The sequence below is a fragment of the Telopea speciosissima genome, chromosome 3 (genome assembly GCF_018873765.1).
Source record: "Telopea speciosissima isolate NSW1024214 ecotype Mountain lineage chromosome 3, Tspe_v1, whole genome shotgun sequence".
In the NCBI taxonomy this organism is placed as follows: Eukaryota; Viridiplantae; Streptophyta; class Magnoliopsida; order Proteales; family Proteaceae; genus Telopea; species Telopea speciosissima.
In genome coordinates, this window is record NC_057918.1 from 47,454,973 (window position 1) to 47,474,283 (window position 19,311).

At 45.9% G+C, this 19,311-nt stretch overlaps 2 long non-coding RNA genes across 2 annotated transcripts; one reads left to right on the plus strand and one right to left on the minus strand.

The window, feature by feature from the left end:
- The first annotated feature begins 2,401 nt into the window (after positions 1-2,401).
- Positions 2,402-18,946, plus strand: LOC122656785. Its single transcript, XR_006332163.1, has 3 exons — positions 2,402-2,414; positions 5,683-5,687; positions 18,868-18,946. It is a non-coding gene; the product is annotated as an uncharacterized LOC122656785 (long non-coding RNA).
- On the minus strand, positions 8,152-18,888 carry LOC122656786. The gene is made up of 3 exons (XR_006332164.1): positions 18,809-18,888; positions 15,869-15,871; positions 8,152-8,162 (listed from the first exon to the last, which is right to left on the minus strand). It is a non-coding gene; the product is annotated as an uncharacterized LOC122656786 (long non-coding RNA).
- Positions 18,947-19,311: the final 365 nt, after the last annotated feature.

Here is a 19,311-nt window from a genome sequence, read left to right on the forward strand (position 1 = left end):
TATATATGTTTTTCTTTAGATGATTTTGCAGATCGATGCCGCTGTGGCATGGAGGCTCATTACGAGGAGGAGAGCTCTTGTTATTATATTGGTGTGGACCCCAACAGAGGTCATGTCGATGATGCATGCATTCTCGGTGGTCATTGATGAAGACCATTGAAGAGTGCACTTGATGCTTTTTGTCTTGGGGACTCCTTTTTGTTTTTGTTAGGAGTTTATCCCCGTCTTGCTTGTGGTTTAGCTATAGTATTTCTTACTTTCTTTTTGGGGTTGGGTCAGCTCACCCTGTATAGATATGTATGTAATTTCTTTGGCTTTTGTTCTTATCAGCTTTACTTTTCAATTTGTGGGTAGTTTGGGGAATGTATCAGGACAAACATATGTATATATATTATCATCATTTCCCGTATCACTATGCTTTTCCTTTGTATTTGTAATTGTAGTTTATCTACAGCACTCTGATCTTACCTGTAGTAATGTGATAAATGTGGGACCGTGAATGTAATAACTGCTTCTAGATCCGTGGGATTTGGCGGATTGTCGTTACGCAATTTGGGTCACCTACCTAATCCTCCCAGGGGTGGTTTGGGGTGTGACATTGACAGAGGGTAGGATCAATCCTTTAATGAATCTATGTCGTATAGGAAATGCAAGACATACATTTACATTTCAGTAGATTCACCTATATAGTACAGGAAGTGGGGCTATTTCTTTGAGATTCAAAGTTTGTCTCTAAGGCGCCTATGAAAACCTAAGATAAAAGCACAAGGCCATAAATGTGCAGGTATTATTAAAACTATGTTCAAATAAATTATATGTCTAGTATATTAGTTTCGTCGCTATAAAATTCTAAGTTCAAGGCTACGGCTACTTTGATTTTGACAAGTACTAATGTATTCTGACAGCATGAAGGTTCAAGTCGAAAGACACATTTATGTAAGTATGATTTAAAGGTTCAAAGAAGTTATAGACTGAGACTCAATTATTTTAAAAATTGGGAAAAATTGTTGGAATTTTTCAAAATATTGGTGGACTTTAATCCCACATCGGTTGTGAAGAAGGAGATCATTTGGGTTAAATATGTTTGTGATCTATTATCACATGTTATGTTTAAAAAGGATTATATGGTGCACTTACGAGTGAGGACGGTGTTCGTTCGAGCATGTACGCATGCGCGTGTGTGAGAAGCAATGTGGCACTTTGATGGTGCACTTTGTACTTCGCAATTAGGTGCCTTAATCTTTTCAGGATCAACGGTCTGTGAACCATGTGATGGTTCAGATCCGATCGTTGGATCGATGTCTGATCAAAGAGATGCAACCCTTAGACATAAATGTTGAGCCCACTGGTTGTAGCCCATCCGTACAGCCATGAGAGCCCAATAGTCATGACCCATCAGAATAGCCATATGAGCCAATGGATGTGACCCATCCGAATAGCTTTGTGTGCCTATAAATAGCCCACGAAGTCTGTCAGTCAAATATAACAATTCTATGATAGTTTCAAGTTGATTGTTGTCTCTGCAAGCCAGTGATCAAACCAGCCTGATTTATCTTGCGAGGCAGGTTTGTTGTAACCCGGTGCAGTAATAGGGTGCAAATACTGTCTTATGGACAGAACGACCTCATTCGACTCGAGCTATCTCACTGTCCTCTTCCTTTTTTATATCAATTTTTTAACAACATGAAAATTTGAAATTGAATTATTTGTATCCGCATCCAATTTGCTTTCAAATTGATCAAATAGCTTCCAAATTTCGATTTTTCAACTAAAAATTTCCCTTTACACCAAAAAAATTCCCTAAGGGTTTGTTTGGTTGCAAGGGGAATGGAAATTTTTGCTATAAAGTGAAATTTTTTTCCCAAGGGTAATAATTTTAGGTGTTTGGTTGCCAGGGAATTGTTTTTCCCATGGAGAATAAATTTCACTTTTGAGGTAAGATTGTAATTTTCATTTTTTGACCAAAAACGCAAGTAAATTCAAAACCCGAGAAATTAAGTTCGAGCTTGCTTTGTGCGTTGTTTCGTCGATTGAAAGGGTTGGAGATCTAAAAAAGTTTGAGAAGCTCAAAAGCCCTAAAACGTCTCTGGTCCTGGTTCGTCTCTCTAAGAAGGCTTCGAAGCTCTCCTTCTTCCTGGTTCGTCTCTCTGAGAAGGCTTCGAAGCTCTTCTTCTTCCTGGTTCAGTCTCTTTGAGAAGCTCTGAAGCTCTCATCTCTCCGAACGAAGGTACTCTCATATCCTTCTTCCTCTTCTCTGATTTTGTTCACAAGGCATGAGATCTAGGTATTTCTAACATCTCTATCTTGTGTTGCTTCAGTTTCTCTAAAAAGCTGCAAAGCTTTGAGCAAGCTCTGAAGCTCTCATCTCTCCGAACCTCTAGAAGGTAATCTCATTTCCTTCTACCTCTTCTCTAGTTTTGATTCCAAATGAAAGCTAGGACAGATTCTCTACACAGTTAGGTGGATTTCTGGCCTGTTCTATCAATGCTTCTATTGTCTATTAGATCTAGCATCATATTCTGTTCTGTTAGTTCCATATCCCATATTCTCGGTTCTTCGATTTTGTAACCTGCTAAAATTATTAGTTTCATATCCCATATTCGGTAAATCTTCCAATATCCGAATGACTGGTTATATGCAATTTGTTACTTGCAAGGGTAGCTTGGAATTGTCAGTTTTATATGAAAAGGAAGGAAACTATCTCTATATGAACATATTTAGTTAATCAACTTTCAAATACATATTGTCACTAAAATCCAACTTCAATAGTTTAAGCTGTCATCTACTTCTTTTTTAAGGTTTTAAGCCTCCTAACTGTAAACTGAACCAACAAAGCTTCTCTAAGGATGAAGCATGCCCAAATTTATTTAAGGTCCTTCATTTTTTTCACTATCTTAAAGATGGGCATATTGTTGTCGTCCAAAATACGTTGAACTTGGTCAAAGACAATCAAAACAACTCTTCCAAATGGAAGAAAAGACCTGGCCTAGAGGCTCTGTATCTTGAAAATCTGCTGAAGGCCACCCTAGTTGAATGCTTTCTCTGTATGGGATATTGCATCACTTAATAATTTTGGCAACTGCTAATTCTAGTTTTTAGTTTCAATTTTCTGTCTTGGTTTTGTAACCTATTAAAAGTAGGATTCTTCCCTACCTCTGAATCTGGTTGTTGGAATATTGTCCAACTTTGATGCCTGATGGTCTATTCTCCTTGACAAATAAACTACTTGACCCATGTTTTAACCCCCTCAGATGACAAATACACTACTTGATGTTGGGATATCCACACATAAGGCAGAAAAATAGTCCCATATCGGATACGAAAGGGGATGTAGGTGGGTTAATAGGTACTTGGGCACCCTCTCCTTAACAGCTAGCTTTTGAGGATGAGACCCAAATCCCTAAAAAGTGATATCAGAGCCGGGGCGTGGAAATTCTCGTTTGGCCGAGGGTTCTCGGGGTTTGATCTCAGGCTCCACGTCAGCTCCAGCGTGGAGGGGGAGATTGATATCTTAGGCTCCACATGTTTGCCTTCTGTATAGAGGGGGAGATTGTTGGGATATCCACGCATAAGGCAGAAAAATAGTCCCACATCGGATATGAAAGGGGATGTGGATGGGTTAATAGGTACTTGGGCACCCTCTCCTTAATAGCTAGCTTTTGAGGATGAGATCCAAGTCCCTAACACTTGACCCATGTTTCAACCCCCCTCGGTTCAGTCCTTGTTAAGCTATTGAATTTCTCCCATTCTGATCTTGTGGATCCTTATCCCTTTGATTCTGGCTTACTTGAGGTTTTATAGACCCTAATATTAGTTGATTTAGAATACTCCATTATGTGGTCAATATACGGGTACACCATTATCTTGAATTTGAATATATTTGAGAGAATCTCTTGGAACTTTAAATTATTCTTCATCTCTTCTCGGATTGGATCAAACCAACATAGGACTGGACTGAGAAATGCAAAAGTTTCTCCCTTCTCGTCTAGATAATGCATCAGCTGCAACGTTCTCTCTTTTCCAGTCTTGTAGTCAATTGCAAAATCATATCCCATTAGTTTGACCTCACAATTTTATTGAGAACATTGCTAGCAGATACATATAACATTAGCAGTACAAGAGATAAACATAGCAAGAAGCCCCAAAACAGACTGCCCAGCAGTGCACATAGTACACTGCCATTGGCACATGGTACCTTTGGACGTAATCCGACTTGTCTCCTACACTGTGTGTTGTCTTAAATGTGAGAGATTGTCTTCGCCAACCAATGAAGTTGAGTTTTTTTAAATGGGTTGACTTGGGTAGGTTCTCAAGGGGTATTCTTGGTGGCCAAGCCGGCCCGAGCAGGTGGACTCTGACCAATTATCTTTTTTACTTTTCTTTCTTAATCTCTTACCAAACTATAGATCAGATCATCCAATCTCTCTTTAACTTGTGGCACCCCTGTTATAGTTCATATTTTTAGTCTGCTTTCTAGTTCTATTTCTCACTGAATTTTGCTTAGAATTGCTTGAAACTTGGGATTTAAGTTTTTGGAAATCTGTTCTTTGAGTTCATTTTTAATTCTAGAAGTTGAAAAGCCAGAATATCAGAACCATCTCTGTTTGTCTGTTCTCCTATAGGTACTAGGACTTCTCCATACACCTGAGATTTGGCTTCAGTTTTCTGAGATCTATTATGGATCAGTACTGTCCTAGGACACTTGACCAAAATATTGGTCCATTCTGATCTCACTAGTTGTTGTAATAATATTTCTCTCATTAATTTCCTATTTTCTAAAGATCCGGGTTAGCAAGACTTCTAGATTTCTAATTGGGACTGTTATTACATTAATACTGGTAATGAAATATTATTTCATGACCATAGGGGTGTATGATACAGCTACAATCTAAATGGCCTAATAACAACGATTACTCGCAGGAATGAAAGCTGTGCCACATCCAACAAATTATCCATGCCAAAGTCTGACACACTCATACCATATCAAGTCAGAATATTGTTCATTAGTCAAATCAAAACATTAGGCCATTGCACAACCAAAGCTCCTCTGTTCTCTTTTCTACCTGATGAACCCCAAACAAAGCTAACCAATCGGAGACCGCTATGTGGTGGGACCAGGCAAGGCAGGGTGAACACCCCCCATTAGGGCGAACTCCCCTTGGGTGAGCTCCCCCACTTGGGTGAACTCCCCTTGGGTGAACTCCCTTGGGCGAGTTCCCCTACTTGGACAAACTCTCCCTTGGGCGAGTTCCCCCATGTGGGCGAACTCCCCTTGGGCCAGTTCCCCCATTTGGGCGAACTCCCCTTGGGTGAGCTCCCCCATTTGGGCGAACTCGAACTCCCCCTGAACGAGCTCCCCTTGGGCAAACCCCCCTCTTTTGGCGTGGACCTTGTGCACATGGACAGACACCCAAGACTCTAGGCCCCGCCTCCAATTGCAAGACGTACACTCCCTCTAGGACTCTAGGCCACCGCCTATCCATCAACGTACCCACAACGGACTCAAACGCCTAGAACCTGTCTACAGTCTATCCGTCCAAGACACTAGGTCCATCAGGATACAACATTCAATCGGAAGATGACCTACCAAGAGCAAACCCTACCATTCAGGGACTCAATCAGCGATCAAAGACATCTCACATCAACTGGGACTCTCCACATCACCGCCCTCAGCTATAAAAGGGAAGGTAATCTATCTCGTTCTCCATCTTGAATTCTATTCACTCATCTGTTTGCTCAAAGAGATCTAACTTAGGCATCGGAGAGTCCTAGGCCGGAACCACACCGATTCTCCTTTGTCATCCAGGGTCTTTTGCAGGTTACGGCACTCGAAGGACTGCTAAGCGATTTCTCGACACAACAGATTGACGCCATCTGTGGGAACGACGCTAGCCATCACCTCTACTAGCTTGTTTCCATACCTATTCAATCATGGCACCGCAAGGCAAGAAGGCTGCTCCCTCCACCAACAATGCCGCAAGGGAGGGGAACGCATCACCGCCTCCAGAGAGCTCACGTCACAGAGCTAATGACCACATCTCTCTGGAGAGGGAAATCCCCACAAATGACCAAGTCGAAGGGGGTGAACCCAACAATGAAGTAGTGGCGGAGGTGGTACCTGACCCCAATGCGCCAGCAACTATGGGTCAGATCAATGACCTATAGCGTCAGATCCTCGATGACCAACAACTCTTTGCGAGTACCTAAGGCAGAGAGCGGTGAACCACCGTCGTAGATAGGAGGAGATCCCAAGGAGGTCAACTCCCAGCGGTGATAGGTCTGAGAGGCACACTAGACAACAGGGAGAGCCATCCCAACTTCCAAGGAGGATAGCAGACCTCCCAGTACGGTCAGATCGTGGGAGAACACCGTCACATCGAACTGTGGCACCAAGTTCAGAGGGCTCGATCAGGAGATCAGTATTCCAAGGTCGGCTAGGGGGAAGTTATGTACCAAGGTAGAGCCACTCTGATGGGGATGATAGCCCCTCACGTTCACGTCAAGGCTCGTCACAATGTGACCCTTCACTGTCCCACCAATTCTCAAGGCAGGAGGAGACTTCAAGGAGAGAAAGAGGACAAGGTCACAGTGAGTGACCACCTAGGCGTGAGAGACCATCGCGAGACTAGGAACTGGATAAGAGGCTCCGGGAGTTGGATGAGAAGCTGGAAGGGCTGAAGAAGCAGACCAACGGCGAGACACACTTGATCCCTGGACAACATCCATTCACAGAGGAGATCATGTCAGCCACGCTCCCATCTAGGTTCAGGTTGCCCACCTTTGAACTCTACAGTGGAACCACGAACCCTAATGACCATATCAACTACTTCAACGGGATGATGATCCAATATGGAGGATCGGACGTGGTCTCCTGTCGAGCGTTCCCTGCATCCCTCAAAGGTGCGACAACTTCATGGTTCTCCCAACTACGTCCGAGGTTGATAGGTTCATTTATAGAGCAATGCGAACAGTTTGTGACCCGCTTCCAAAGCAGCGTCAAGCAAAAGAAGACCACGGTCAATCTACTGAACGTGATATAGAACCCTGGGGAATCCCTTAGGGAGTATGTCAGCAGGTTCACCAAGGAATCCCTGGAGGTCCGAGACTTGGATGACCAAACCCAGCATGCAGCCTTGGCTAGGGGTATCCGGGACCTGGAGTTGATCAAAGACTTGGCACTCCATGAAACTAAGACCATGAAGGAACTCCTAGAGCGATGCAACCAATTAGCCAATATGGCAGAGTTAGTGCAAGCACAAAAGAAGGCAATTGAAGCCAAGCCCCAAGACAACAAGAGGTCGGCAACAGATGGCTGCAAGGAGAGAAAGAGGTCAAAGACCGAGCGTCTGCAAGACAAGGGGGACCGTGCCTCAGGAAGGGGAGACGGTCTCCCTGAAAGGAGTGCACGAGCAAGCAGTCTAGAGTTCACACCCCTAAACACTACCAGGTCCCAAATCCTGATGCAGATCCAAGATAGTGACCTAGTCCAATAGCCATGACCTATGCTAGCGGGACCTGAGAAGCATAATCCCAACAAGTATTGTCTCTTCCACAAGGATAATGGGCATGATACAGAGGAGTGCTACAAACTAAAGAGGGAAATAGAAAATCTTGTAAGAGTAGGAAGCTTGAATAAATACATAAAAGGAAGGCGTGACGGCCGTTCGCGCCAAGGAGACTGAGGTCATGATCGAGAAAGAGAAGAGCTAAGGAGGGAAGAAAGGAGAGTGGATCGAGATAAGGAGAGAGACCGCGCAGAAGAGAGGAGAGATGTACCAGAACCAAGCGGCACCAAGGGAGACCCCATCCTCACCATACTCGGGGGGCCTGGGCAAGAATCAACCAGGAAAGCCAAAGCCCACGCTAGGTTCATGGGAGTAACAGAGAAGCCAAGCAAGATGACAAAGACAGAGATGGTGATCTCCTTCTCGGATGCAGACTTGGAAGGTGTAAGCTTTCCACATGAAGATGCCCTAGTAGTACAGGTGGAGCTAGCCAATTGGCCAGTGCACAGGGTGCTGATAGATACTGGGGCGTTTGTGGACGTGCTCTCACTGGAAGCCTACCGCCAATTCGGATGTGGCGATGACCAACTCAAGCCGGAGCCCACCTACCTCCATGGGTTCTCGGGTGCTACAGCCTCCATCAAAGGCACCATAGAGCTACCCGTCACCTTTAGAGAGCATCCTCGACAAGTAACCATTATGGTGAACTTCATGGTCATCAAGTCCGTGGTGTCATTCAACGGCCTCCTAGGGTGACCATCTCTGATAGCCCTTGGAGGTGTCGTATCTCCGCTCCACCTCAAGATGAAGTTCCCTAATGACAATGGAGTGGGAGAAATCCAAGGCGACCAAAAGAAAGCTAGAGACTGCTATGCCTCCTTATGAAGAAGAACTACGGCAACACACAAGGGATGGCGCTGTGCATGGAGAATCTAGTCAGCGATCAGAGAAATGAATTGACAGAGAAGAGAGGAAGACCGGTGGAGGACCTTGTCCCATGGCCACTCAGCAGGGATGACCCCTCCAAAGTTGTGCAGGTTGGCTCATTGTTGAGCAAGGAGCAAAAAGAAGAGTTGGGACACCTCCTCCAGAGCAATATGGATGTCTTCGCATGGTCGACTGCCAACATGCCAAGCATAACCAGGTCTATAGCAGAGCACAGACTGCACATAGACCCTACTAGGAAGCCCGTCCAGCAGAAGAGATAGAATTTTACCCTCGATCGACAGGCGGCTATCAAGGAAGAGGTCGAGAAGTTGAGCCAAGCAGGGTTCATCCGGGAAGAGAAGTTCCCTACCTGGCTAGTAAACGTGGTCATGGTACCCAAGCCGAATGGGAAGTGGCAAATGTGTGTTGACTACACTGACTTGAACAAGGCGTGCCCAAAGGACTAGTACCCCTACCCAGGATCGACTTATTGATCGACGCCACCGCTGGGTATGAGATGCTGAGTTTTATGGATGCCTACTCAGGTTACAACCAGATCCTCATGCATGAGGATGATGAGTCCTACACCACCTTCCGAATGGATAAGGAGAACTACTGCTACCGCGTCATGTCGTTTGGGCTAAAGAACGCAGGGGCCACCTACCCAAGAATGGTCAACAGGATGTTTGAGGAACAGATTGGGTATAACATGGAAGTGTACGCAGATGACATGCTTGTAAAGAGTGTCCGAGCCCACCAGCACCTGGCCGACCTGGGAGAAGCATTCACTGTACTGAGAAGAAACCAGATGAAACTAAATCCTACGAAGTGTGCATTCGGGGTAACGTCAGGGAAATTCCTGGGGTTCATGGTCTCAGTACGTGGAATAGAAGCCAACCCCTCCAAGATCACGGTCATTGAAGAGATGGCACCACCACGGACGGTCAGAGAAGTGCAAAGGTTAAATGGAAGGATCGCCGCCCTTTCAAGGTTCGTGTCACAGTCAGGAGACAAGTGTCTGCCATTCTTCAAGACATTAAAGAATCTCCAAAGTCCTAGAGACTTTACCTGGACGGAGGAGTGCCAGAAGGCGTTCGAGGAGATAAAGGAATACCTCAGGAGTCCACCACTGCTTGGACGAACAGAACCTAATGAAGAATTGCAGATCTACCTGGCACCGACCCCTGTCGCGGTGAGCGCGGTACTGTTGAAGGAAAAGGGTAAGGTACAAAGACCTATCTACTATGTCAGTCATGTATTGGTTGATGCAGAGACCAGGTACACAAGGATTGAGAAGGTCGCCTATGCATTGGTGATAGTGGCTAGGAAGCTAAGACCTTACTTCCAAGCCCATACCATCATGGTCCTTACCGACCTACCATTAAAGAAGGTATTGCACAAGCCAGATGTCTCTGGACGGTTGATCGCCTAGGCCGTTGAGTTGAGTGAGCACGGCATCAGGTTCCAGCCCAGGACGACAATAAAAGGTCAAGCCCTGGCAGACTTTGTCACTGAATGTACCCTACCAGAGAACAAACTAGAAACGGGGGAACCAGAGGACCAGGATCGAGGTTCGTGGGAGATGTATGTGGATGGTTCAAGTAATGCCATTGGAAGTGGGGTTGGCTTCATACTCACTAGCCCTGAAGGATTTTGAATCCAGTACGCCCTCCAATTCACCTTCCCAGCATCCAACAAAGAAGCAGAGTACGAAGCACTACTGGCTGGACTCCGGGTGGCTAAAGCCATTCAAGTCACACACCTATCCATCCGAAGTGACTCCCAGCTGGTAGTCAACCAGGTGAACGAAGAGTATGAGGCAAAGGTCGAGCGGATGGCATCATACCTAGCACGTGCTCTAGAATTGATCGGGGAGTTCGTGAAGTTCAAGATGGTTCGGGTTCCCAGGATCAAGAATGCCACCGCAGATGCACTGTCCAGGCTAGCCAATGATGAACTCAGAAACCTGGCTAGTGCAGTATATGTTGAAATACTACACGAGCCACCATATCAGGAGAAGTAGGTCAATGAGATTGAAGAAGGACCTAGTTGGATGGACCCTCTACTCAACTACCTACAGACTGACGTCCTACCAGAAGACAAGGTCGAGGCAAAAAAGATAAGGATGAAAGCTGCAAAGTACACCATCCTGGACGGAGTACTATACAAGAGGGGAGCCACAGCACCATTGCTTCGGTGCCTAGGACCCAAGGGAGCCCAGTACGCCCTGGCAGAGGTACATGAAGGGATATGCGGACGCCACATGGGGGGAAGAGCTCTAGCCTACAAGATCCTCCGCCAGGGACTTTACTGGCCGAGAATGCAAGAGGAAGAGGTGTAGTACGTTGAGGCATGCGAGTAGTGTCAATTGTTCGCCCCTGTACCCCATCTACCCGCCACTAAATTGACATCAATCCTTAACCCCATTCCCTTCGCCATGTGGGGGGTAGACATCCTAGGGGACTTCACAGCAGCATCAGGTAACCGTAAGTACTTGGTAGTCGCCATAGACTACTTCACTAAGTGGATGGAATCCAAGCCACTAGCCAAGATCATAGAGAATGAAATGGAGAAGTTCGTCCGGGACGACATAATCTACAGGTTTGGCGTGCCCAAGATCATAGTCTCTGACAATGGGAAGCAGTTCAACAACCCCAAGTTCAGAGCCTTCTACCAAATCTACAACATTGACTATCGGCCTGTCTCGGTAGTCTACCCACAGGCCAATGGTCAGGTGGAGGTGACCAACAGAATATTGTTGGATGGAGTAAAGAAAATGTTAAAAGGAGCCAAAGGGAAGTGGGTTGAGGAACTACTAAGCGTTCTGTGGGCATATCGTACCACAGTAAGGACACCCACAGGGGAGAGCCCATTTCGCTTAGCATATGGCACAGAAGCATTGGCACTGGTAGAAGTTCTCGCCATGTCTCATAGGATACTGCACTTTAATGAAAGAACATATACAGATGGACTGCGTGCAAACCTGGACTTCCTGGATGAGGTACGTGAGAAGGCGTTGCTGAGGAACGTGGCATATCAGCAACGAACAGCCAAATACTATAATGCCAGGGTGAGAGAACGATTATTCCACCAGGGAGACTTAGTCCTAAGAAGGGCAAGTGCGTCACAACCAAGGGAGGAAGGAAAGCTATCAGCCAACTGGGAAGGACCTTACATAGTTTCCAAGCAGATACGTCCAGGGACATACTGCTTGAAAACTCCAGGGGGAAAGAAGGTAGATCGTACCTGAAACTCGGAACACTTGAAGAAATACTATCAGTAGAAGTCACGGCAACAGCACTGCCAATAGTAGTGGTAGTAGTAGCAGTAGTAGGAGTAGTAGTAGTAGCAATAGATTGCATTACAGTTTTCAAGGGTAATTTGAAAAATTTTATTTAAGGTAAATAGTTGGTTTCGAAATACTTGTCTTCTTCTACTACTTAATCGAAGTACTCCCACCACACACACCAAGGTCCGTAGACCACCAAGGCGTTAGGCCACCAAGGTCCGTCGACCACTGAGGCGCAATGCCAGGGCATGTTGGCCACCAAGGTCCGTAGACCACCAAGGCACAATGCCACCAAGGCCCGTTGGCCACCAAGGTCCGTAGACCACCAAGGCGCAATGCCACCAAGGCCCGTTGGCCACCAAGGTCCGTAGATCACCAAGGCGCAATGCTACCAAGGCCCGTTGGCCACCAAGGTCCGTAGACCACCAAGGCGTAATGCCACCAAGGCCCATTGGCCATCAGGGTCTGCTAACTACTAAGACTCCCTAAAGACTACAGATCACTAGGGGTTGCAAATAAGAAAGGGACTCATCGAAGCAACAACGATCACATAAGTACTACATCCACATCAAAGGAAGAAAAAGTTAAATACTACAATCTGAGAATGAAGTAAGGGTCACAATCCGAGAGTTCAAATCCAAAGGTCCAACATCCAAAGAACACATATAAGATCAGGGAGCATCTAATGGAGGAGCGGCATCCGACCCAGCAGGGGACATCATGTCAGCCTCAGCAGTGCGACCGACGCCCCCCTCCGGTGGAGCCACACCCTCCTCGGTCGCCACAGCACCCTCCTCAGGAGAAGCACGAACCTGAGCAACAGTCTCAGGAAGCAGTGTGGTGACCTCCGAAAACTCTGAGAAATCATAGCCTGGGGTCTTCTCTAGAATGTGAGCCGCCAAGTCCCTGACACCTACATCATAGATCTCCTGGTTGTACTTATAAAAGTACATAGTAATCTCAGGAGATCGCTGATACACCGCTACCGCACGCTCCCTTGCCTCAGACAACTCCTCCTCATGACTCTGCCTCAAGGCACGAAGCTCCTCCTCCAAAGCCCGGACTCTAGCTGAACTCTGAGCAGCCGCTGCAGTAGCCACCCTGAGCTCCTCTGAGACACTCCTCTCGTGAGCCACAGCCTCCTCTCGGGCGGCCTTATGACCTTGAAGCTCCCTCTCCATACTCTGCATCGTGCGCTTCCACTGGACCTCGTGAAAAGCATGACCCTCCAAACGAAGCACCGCCTCTGTAACCCATTGCTGGACCCCCAACCAACATCGCAGTCAAGGAACATTCTCAAGCACAAAAGAAGCAATGACACGAAAAGTAAAGACAAAGAAGAATGACTCACAGAAGCTATGTCCTGATAAAGGCTCTGCGACAGGAAGGCATCACTAAATCCCTGAATGACAGCACACTCCGCATGAAGCCTCCCCATATCCAGCCACTCCTGACATATGCCACGATTGGCCAACATCGCTCCCTCCTGAAGGTCCACAGGATGCACCAAAGGGGAGGAGGTCGGCGGGGCTACAGTAGCGTCAACAGAAGAAGGGGTCACTCCTTTGCCCTTAGAGGGGGAGGGAGCAACTGATCTAGACGTAGAGGCGGGAGGAGACGTTCGGGGAAGAAGCATACGTGGCCCAGTCCTCGTCGTACCAGAGGGATCAGGACCACCTTTCCGCTTGGTCCCAACCAGAAGGAGAAGAAGAAGGAGCGGACGAACAACCCCAGGGGGGCAGTCTGAGCACCCCTCTTCCGCAGGTCTGAGCGAAAGATGCTAAGGTCTGGTCGAATATCCACTTCACAGCAACATACAATCAAGAAACATGAAGCAAGTCAGACAACAGGCACACAGAATAAAGGTACATAAATAAATACCGAGGGAGCCAAGCATCTTACCCAGACTCAACTTCCAAAGGCATAAGAAGGCCTCTAAATCCAACTCATGGACGTCGAACAGGTAGCATCCCTAACACCGCTGGAGGGACTCACGCTCAAAGTCACTCAACTCAAGGGGAAGGTTCACACTCTTGACATTAATGGCCTCCCAAGTAGACCGTAGTGCACACCGAATGGGTGATCCCCACAAGATGATCGATAGAAGCAAGGGTCCCCTTAGGGAGGTAACGTGCGAAGTGATAACATCCACCTTCCCCCTTCTTCAACACATAGAAGTACGAGAACAGGGGGACAGTAGCGGCACGCCCCAACCGGGTGAAGAACACATAGAAGTCCAGAACCACCCTCTAAGAGTTGGGTAACACCTGCCCAGGGGTGAGATGATAATGCTCCAACACTAACTCCACAAAGCGAGGGATAGGGAAATGAAGGCCATGAATGAAGGAAATATAGTAGAGGTAGACCTCATCCGCCCGGTGAGAAGAGGCGCTGTCATCAGGCCCTGGGGCACGAAGCACGACCGTAGAAGGTATATGGAATTTCCGACGAAGTGACACCAAGTCAGAAGGGGTCACGACGCTGAGAATATGGGTCGATTTGCTCCTAGGATCCCCAGCGGAAGACGAGGCCTTGGAGACCGTACTACGACCCCCACGAGGGGTGGAATCCCTAGAAACCTCTTCCTCCTCGTCACAAGCCACAAGGGGAGACAACGAAAGGCAAGCATCCGCAGAAGAGAACGACCTCGAAGAGGACTCCCGGGAAGGGGACCCAACCACAACTGTGGCCGGGTCAAAATGGCTAGATGAAGACATGGACATATAACAAAAGCAAGTTAACCACTTACTTAGAGCGACGACCTCCCAAAGTCAAGCAACCAACCACCAGCAAAGGGATGTCAACCTGCAACCAGCAACATTCACAACCCGTCACTCAAAAAGGTAATACCAAAAAAAAAATGTATTCTTACCAATATAAGTGGGAGTAGATCAAGGACACCCAAGTAGAAGTGGATCGAGCACACCCAAGTAGAAGTGGATCGAGGACACCCAAGTAGGAGTGGATCGACACCCAAGGAGGAGGACCACGACTGATGCGAAGGGGCGAGCGCGCCTGAGCGGGTGAGGACCGCGGTGGATGCGAATGGGCAAGCACGCCCAAACGGGCGAGGACCGTGTACGAGGACCACAAGCGGACGTGAACAAGCAAGAGAAGGCCACGGACAAGTACCGCCGACTGGCGCAGAACGAACGAAGACAGCTAGAGAGGCAACGGGCAGATCGGGAATGGTGTCGATCAAGGACGAGCAATAACGGACGTGTGTCGATCAAGCACCAAGCGAAGGGCGGTCAAGGCAAGCTAAGCATGAACTAAGGAGGGGCATGTGCACGGAGCAACAACCAAGCACCAAGCCACATGTGCCATGAGACTAACCATGGCCCAAGAGCTAGAAGAAGCCAAGAAAGGGTAGCCAACAAACAAGAGGAGGTCACATCACATTTTGCCACCAAAGGACAAATACCTTGTGGGCAACAAAAAGTGAAAGCCAAAAGCAAAGCAAAGGGGGAGATTCAAAAAGCAAGAGAGAGAAGAAGAGAAAAGTAAGAGAGAGAAAAAGAGAAAAGAAAGAAGAAGGCAAAGGTATATATCTACAAGAGAAAAAAGAAAAAACAACAAAAGTGAGGGAGGGGGGTTTGAACCCTCAACCACCCCCTCATCATATAATTTACAAGCAGGACCCTAAAGAGAAGATTATTCACCAAGAACCCCTTGAGGGGTATACAAACCTAAGAAATACTCTCTTGAGCGTTCCACTCCAAGAGAGTGGGGGGTAAATGATGAACCCCAAATAAAGCTAACCAATCAGAGACCGCCACGTGGCAAGACCAGACAAGGCAGGGTGAACACCCCCCATTTGGGCGAACTCCCCTCGGGTGAGCTCCCCCACATGGGCGAACTCCCCCTTGGGCGAGTTCCCCCATTTAGACGAACTCCCCCTTGGGTGAGTTGCCCCATGTGGGCGAACTCCCCTTGGGCGAGCTCCCCTTGGGCGAACTCCCCCTGAGCGAGCTCCCCTTGGGTGAACCCCCCTCTTTTGGCGCGGACCCTGTGCACATGGACAGACACCCAAGACTCTAGGCCTCGCCTCCAATTGCAAGATGTACACTCCCTCCAGGACTCTAGGCCACCACCGCCTATCAGTCAACGTACCCATAACGGACTCAAACACCCAGAACCTATCTACAGTCTATCCATCCAAGACACCAGGTCCATCAGGATACAACATTCAGTAAGAAGATGACCTACCAAGAGCAAACCCTACTATTTAGGGACTCTATCAGCTATCAAAGACATCTCACATCAACTGGGACTCTCCACATCACCGCCCTCAGCTATAAAAGGGAAGGTAATCTATCTCGTTCTCCATCTTGAATTCTATTCACTCATCTGTTTGCTCAGAGAGATCTAACTTAGGCATCGGAGAGTCCTAGGCCGAAACCACACCAGTTCTCCTTTGTCATCCAGGGTCTTTTGCAACTTATGACACTTGAAGGACCGCTGAGCGATTTCTCGACGCAACACTACCATTGCAACTTCAAAATTGGAAAATATACTTTAAATTCAACATTTTGATGCGTAGGGCCCATTGATAATGGGTTAAATGATACTCGAGGAAATTTACATAACCATTACCACTCCTATCTTGCTGAAGAACTTTATCAGCTGAAGAAATATAAATTTTTTGTTTATGCACGACATTCCCAAATGTGGCACATATCAATTCTTTAGTTAAGACAGTTTCTGGTCCTCCCACCCAAGAGGGGAAAAAAACCTCACCAGCAAAAGAACTATGACTTTTTCCTGCACTACCTTCCCCAAGTACAACATTTCAAATTTTAATGAAGGTTGATTTCTCCAACCCCGTCCCCCCCCCCCACACACAAAACCCCCATCCCCACCCCAAAAGAGAAAAGTAATAAACTGGAGCTTAGGTCCCAACCAAGTTATGCTCCAACAATTCAAACTCCCAACACATAACTTAATGATAATATAAACCAAGCAACTCCATAAGTTAATCCTTCTGAATTGGTGCCTTCTTAATCTCAAACCTCATGGGTAACCATATTGAATGATCAATCATCCCCAAGTCTATACCTTCAACCCTACAATCCATATTTTATGAACTTGCTGACTTACGAAAACATATGTTTTGGTTGCATATTTGAACTTAGTTCAAATGCTGTGACAACTAAGGTGGGAGAGGGTGATGTGGGGGGGGGGGGGGTTGTACTCTTTATTTTTGGGAAAAGGTTCCCTTGCAGCATACTTGGATTTGCTTGATGAAATTTAGGATGTTGGCACTTATTAATGGTGGATAAATTTTCAAATTGAACTCTCTTTGATCTGTATCTACCCAGTGCTTTAATTTTCCATTCCATGACATTAGTAATATTCTCCTTCTTTGCTCCAATCATTAAATATAATGTTGATTTGTCCATCGCAGGTTGGCATTTTTTATCGCGGAGATTTGGTTGCTTGCGGGTTCTGTGAGGAATGCCTACCATACCATATACAAGACAGTTTTTTGGGACCAACCTCCTTGCGAGATCTTGAGAAAAGGAGTCTGTGGAGCAAGGGCTGCCTTCATTGTGTTCACTGGCATACTCAAGGCACTCTTCATGTTTGTTACTCTAAGGCTAAGGATGGATTCAGATCTGACTTTGGCAAAGACATTGGTGTGGGGTTGGGAACCTACAGCTGAGTTAGCATAAGATACAACATTGTTAGCTACATAAGATACAACATTGTTAGCTAAGTATGGAACTGTTTGCACTTTGGATTTATGATGTTTGGCTCACTCGTTGAGTTTCATTGGTGTTTCCTGTGGAGCTTAATTTTGGTCTTTGGATATGGTATTTGATCCTAGTTTCTATTCTTTACCCTTGTATATAGTGCTCACATTGTAGCTAGAAAACTTCAATTAGGAACTTGACATTGCAATCTCATACAGACATGCCATTGAGGCTGGTCTTGTTTGTGGCCATTTTTGGATTTTTTTTTTTTTTTTGTAAGCAAATTGTACTATTTGGTTGATTGAGGAAAAATCCAACTGGTTATAGATAGAATTTCCTTTATCCAGCTTGTCATTGGAAATCGTTTTATTTTTCTCTTCCACACAAGGTTAGAGAAATGCAGAAGAGGCATATTGAATGTTTGCATTTTGAATCATTAGGCCTGAATTTACAATTTGGTTTTGATTCAATGGTCATTAATGACTATAAATGTCTACCCATTTATTTATGAATGTTCAATAATATCCCCCCCATTGATGTGCGATACCCTCTCCTAACCATCCAAATTGTTAGAATCTAGAGGCTCTCTAATTGCCCATGCACATTTGTGTGTAAATGTTATGGGTCTCAATGGGGTGGATATGATGTGTTTTCTTTCAAATTCGTTAAAATTTTGTTATATATTACAAAAGTTTGAAATGACCGGCGCACCCCTGGTCCTTTCTACCTTTCCAGGGGGTGCACCCGCCATTTTGCACGGCAATGCCTAAGCACAGGTACACACTGCGCTGTAGCACCAGTTAGCATTCCTTTTCCATAAATGATTAAGAAAGAGCCTTAATAAGTGAAAGTTAGTAAAGTGGGTTGGATTACAAATTTTATAAAAAATTTACATTTATTTTACATGAATTTCACCAACAACCAAACAACTTAGCAAAATTAATTTCACTTGGCTTCCTTTGCAACCAAACGACTTAAAAGGGAAAAAAAATTCCCTTCACTTCCCTTCCCTTCCCTTCCCTTCACTTCCCTTCCCTTTACTTCCCTTTCCCATTTCCCTTGCAACCAAACACGCCCTAATGTAAATATAAATTGGGAAATTTACACATACCACCCCTGAGGTTTAACGAAAGGATATTTTCACCCCCCAGTTTTGGAAAATTCTGCGTACCCCCCTGAGGTTTGCAAACGGTAACAAATAAGCCCATTCCGTCAGTTCATGACTAACACTGTTAAAAATTAGACTTGAACTGACTTAATTGCCCTTACAAAAAAAAAAAAAAACACCTGCAACTCATCTTCCCCAATTTGGGGAAGATGAGTTGCAAGCATCCCTTTCTCTCCTCCTTTCTCTCTCTCTCTCTCTCTCTCTCTCTTGTCAGAACGAGAACTCCTAGCCAGAGATTTCAATGGCCTTTACCTCTGGCTTCTTCACTTCTTCCTTGAACAGAGTAACAGTGAGCACTCCATTATCCATGGCAGCCTTCACCTGATCAATCTTGGCATTCTCAGGCAACCTGAACCTGCGCAGGAACTATTATCCATGGCAGCCTTCACCTGATCTATTTCTTATTTGATTGATATCCTTCCTTTCCCTCTTCCATTTGATTTAGGTTTCTCTCATTCCTCAGAGAGTTGGAGTTTTGGGGTAACAGTAAGCCATCCGATTTGTAATCATCCCAGAAGCCGCACAACTGTGGATGTGACTCTTCTCTTAACCTCTTCAATCTATCTATGTCTGATCCATGGCCTTTCTCCATGAATTACTTCTTGTAATATTAAATGATTCAAGAAACCCAACAAAAGAAAACCCAAAAAGTAGGTAGGGTTTTTTTTTCTTTGTTTTTTGTTTTTTTTTCAATTAAATTCTTGGTTGTTAAGTGAGAAGAGAGAT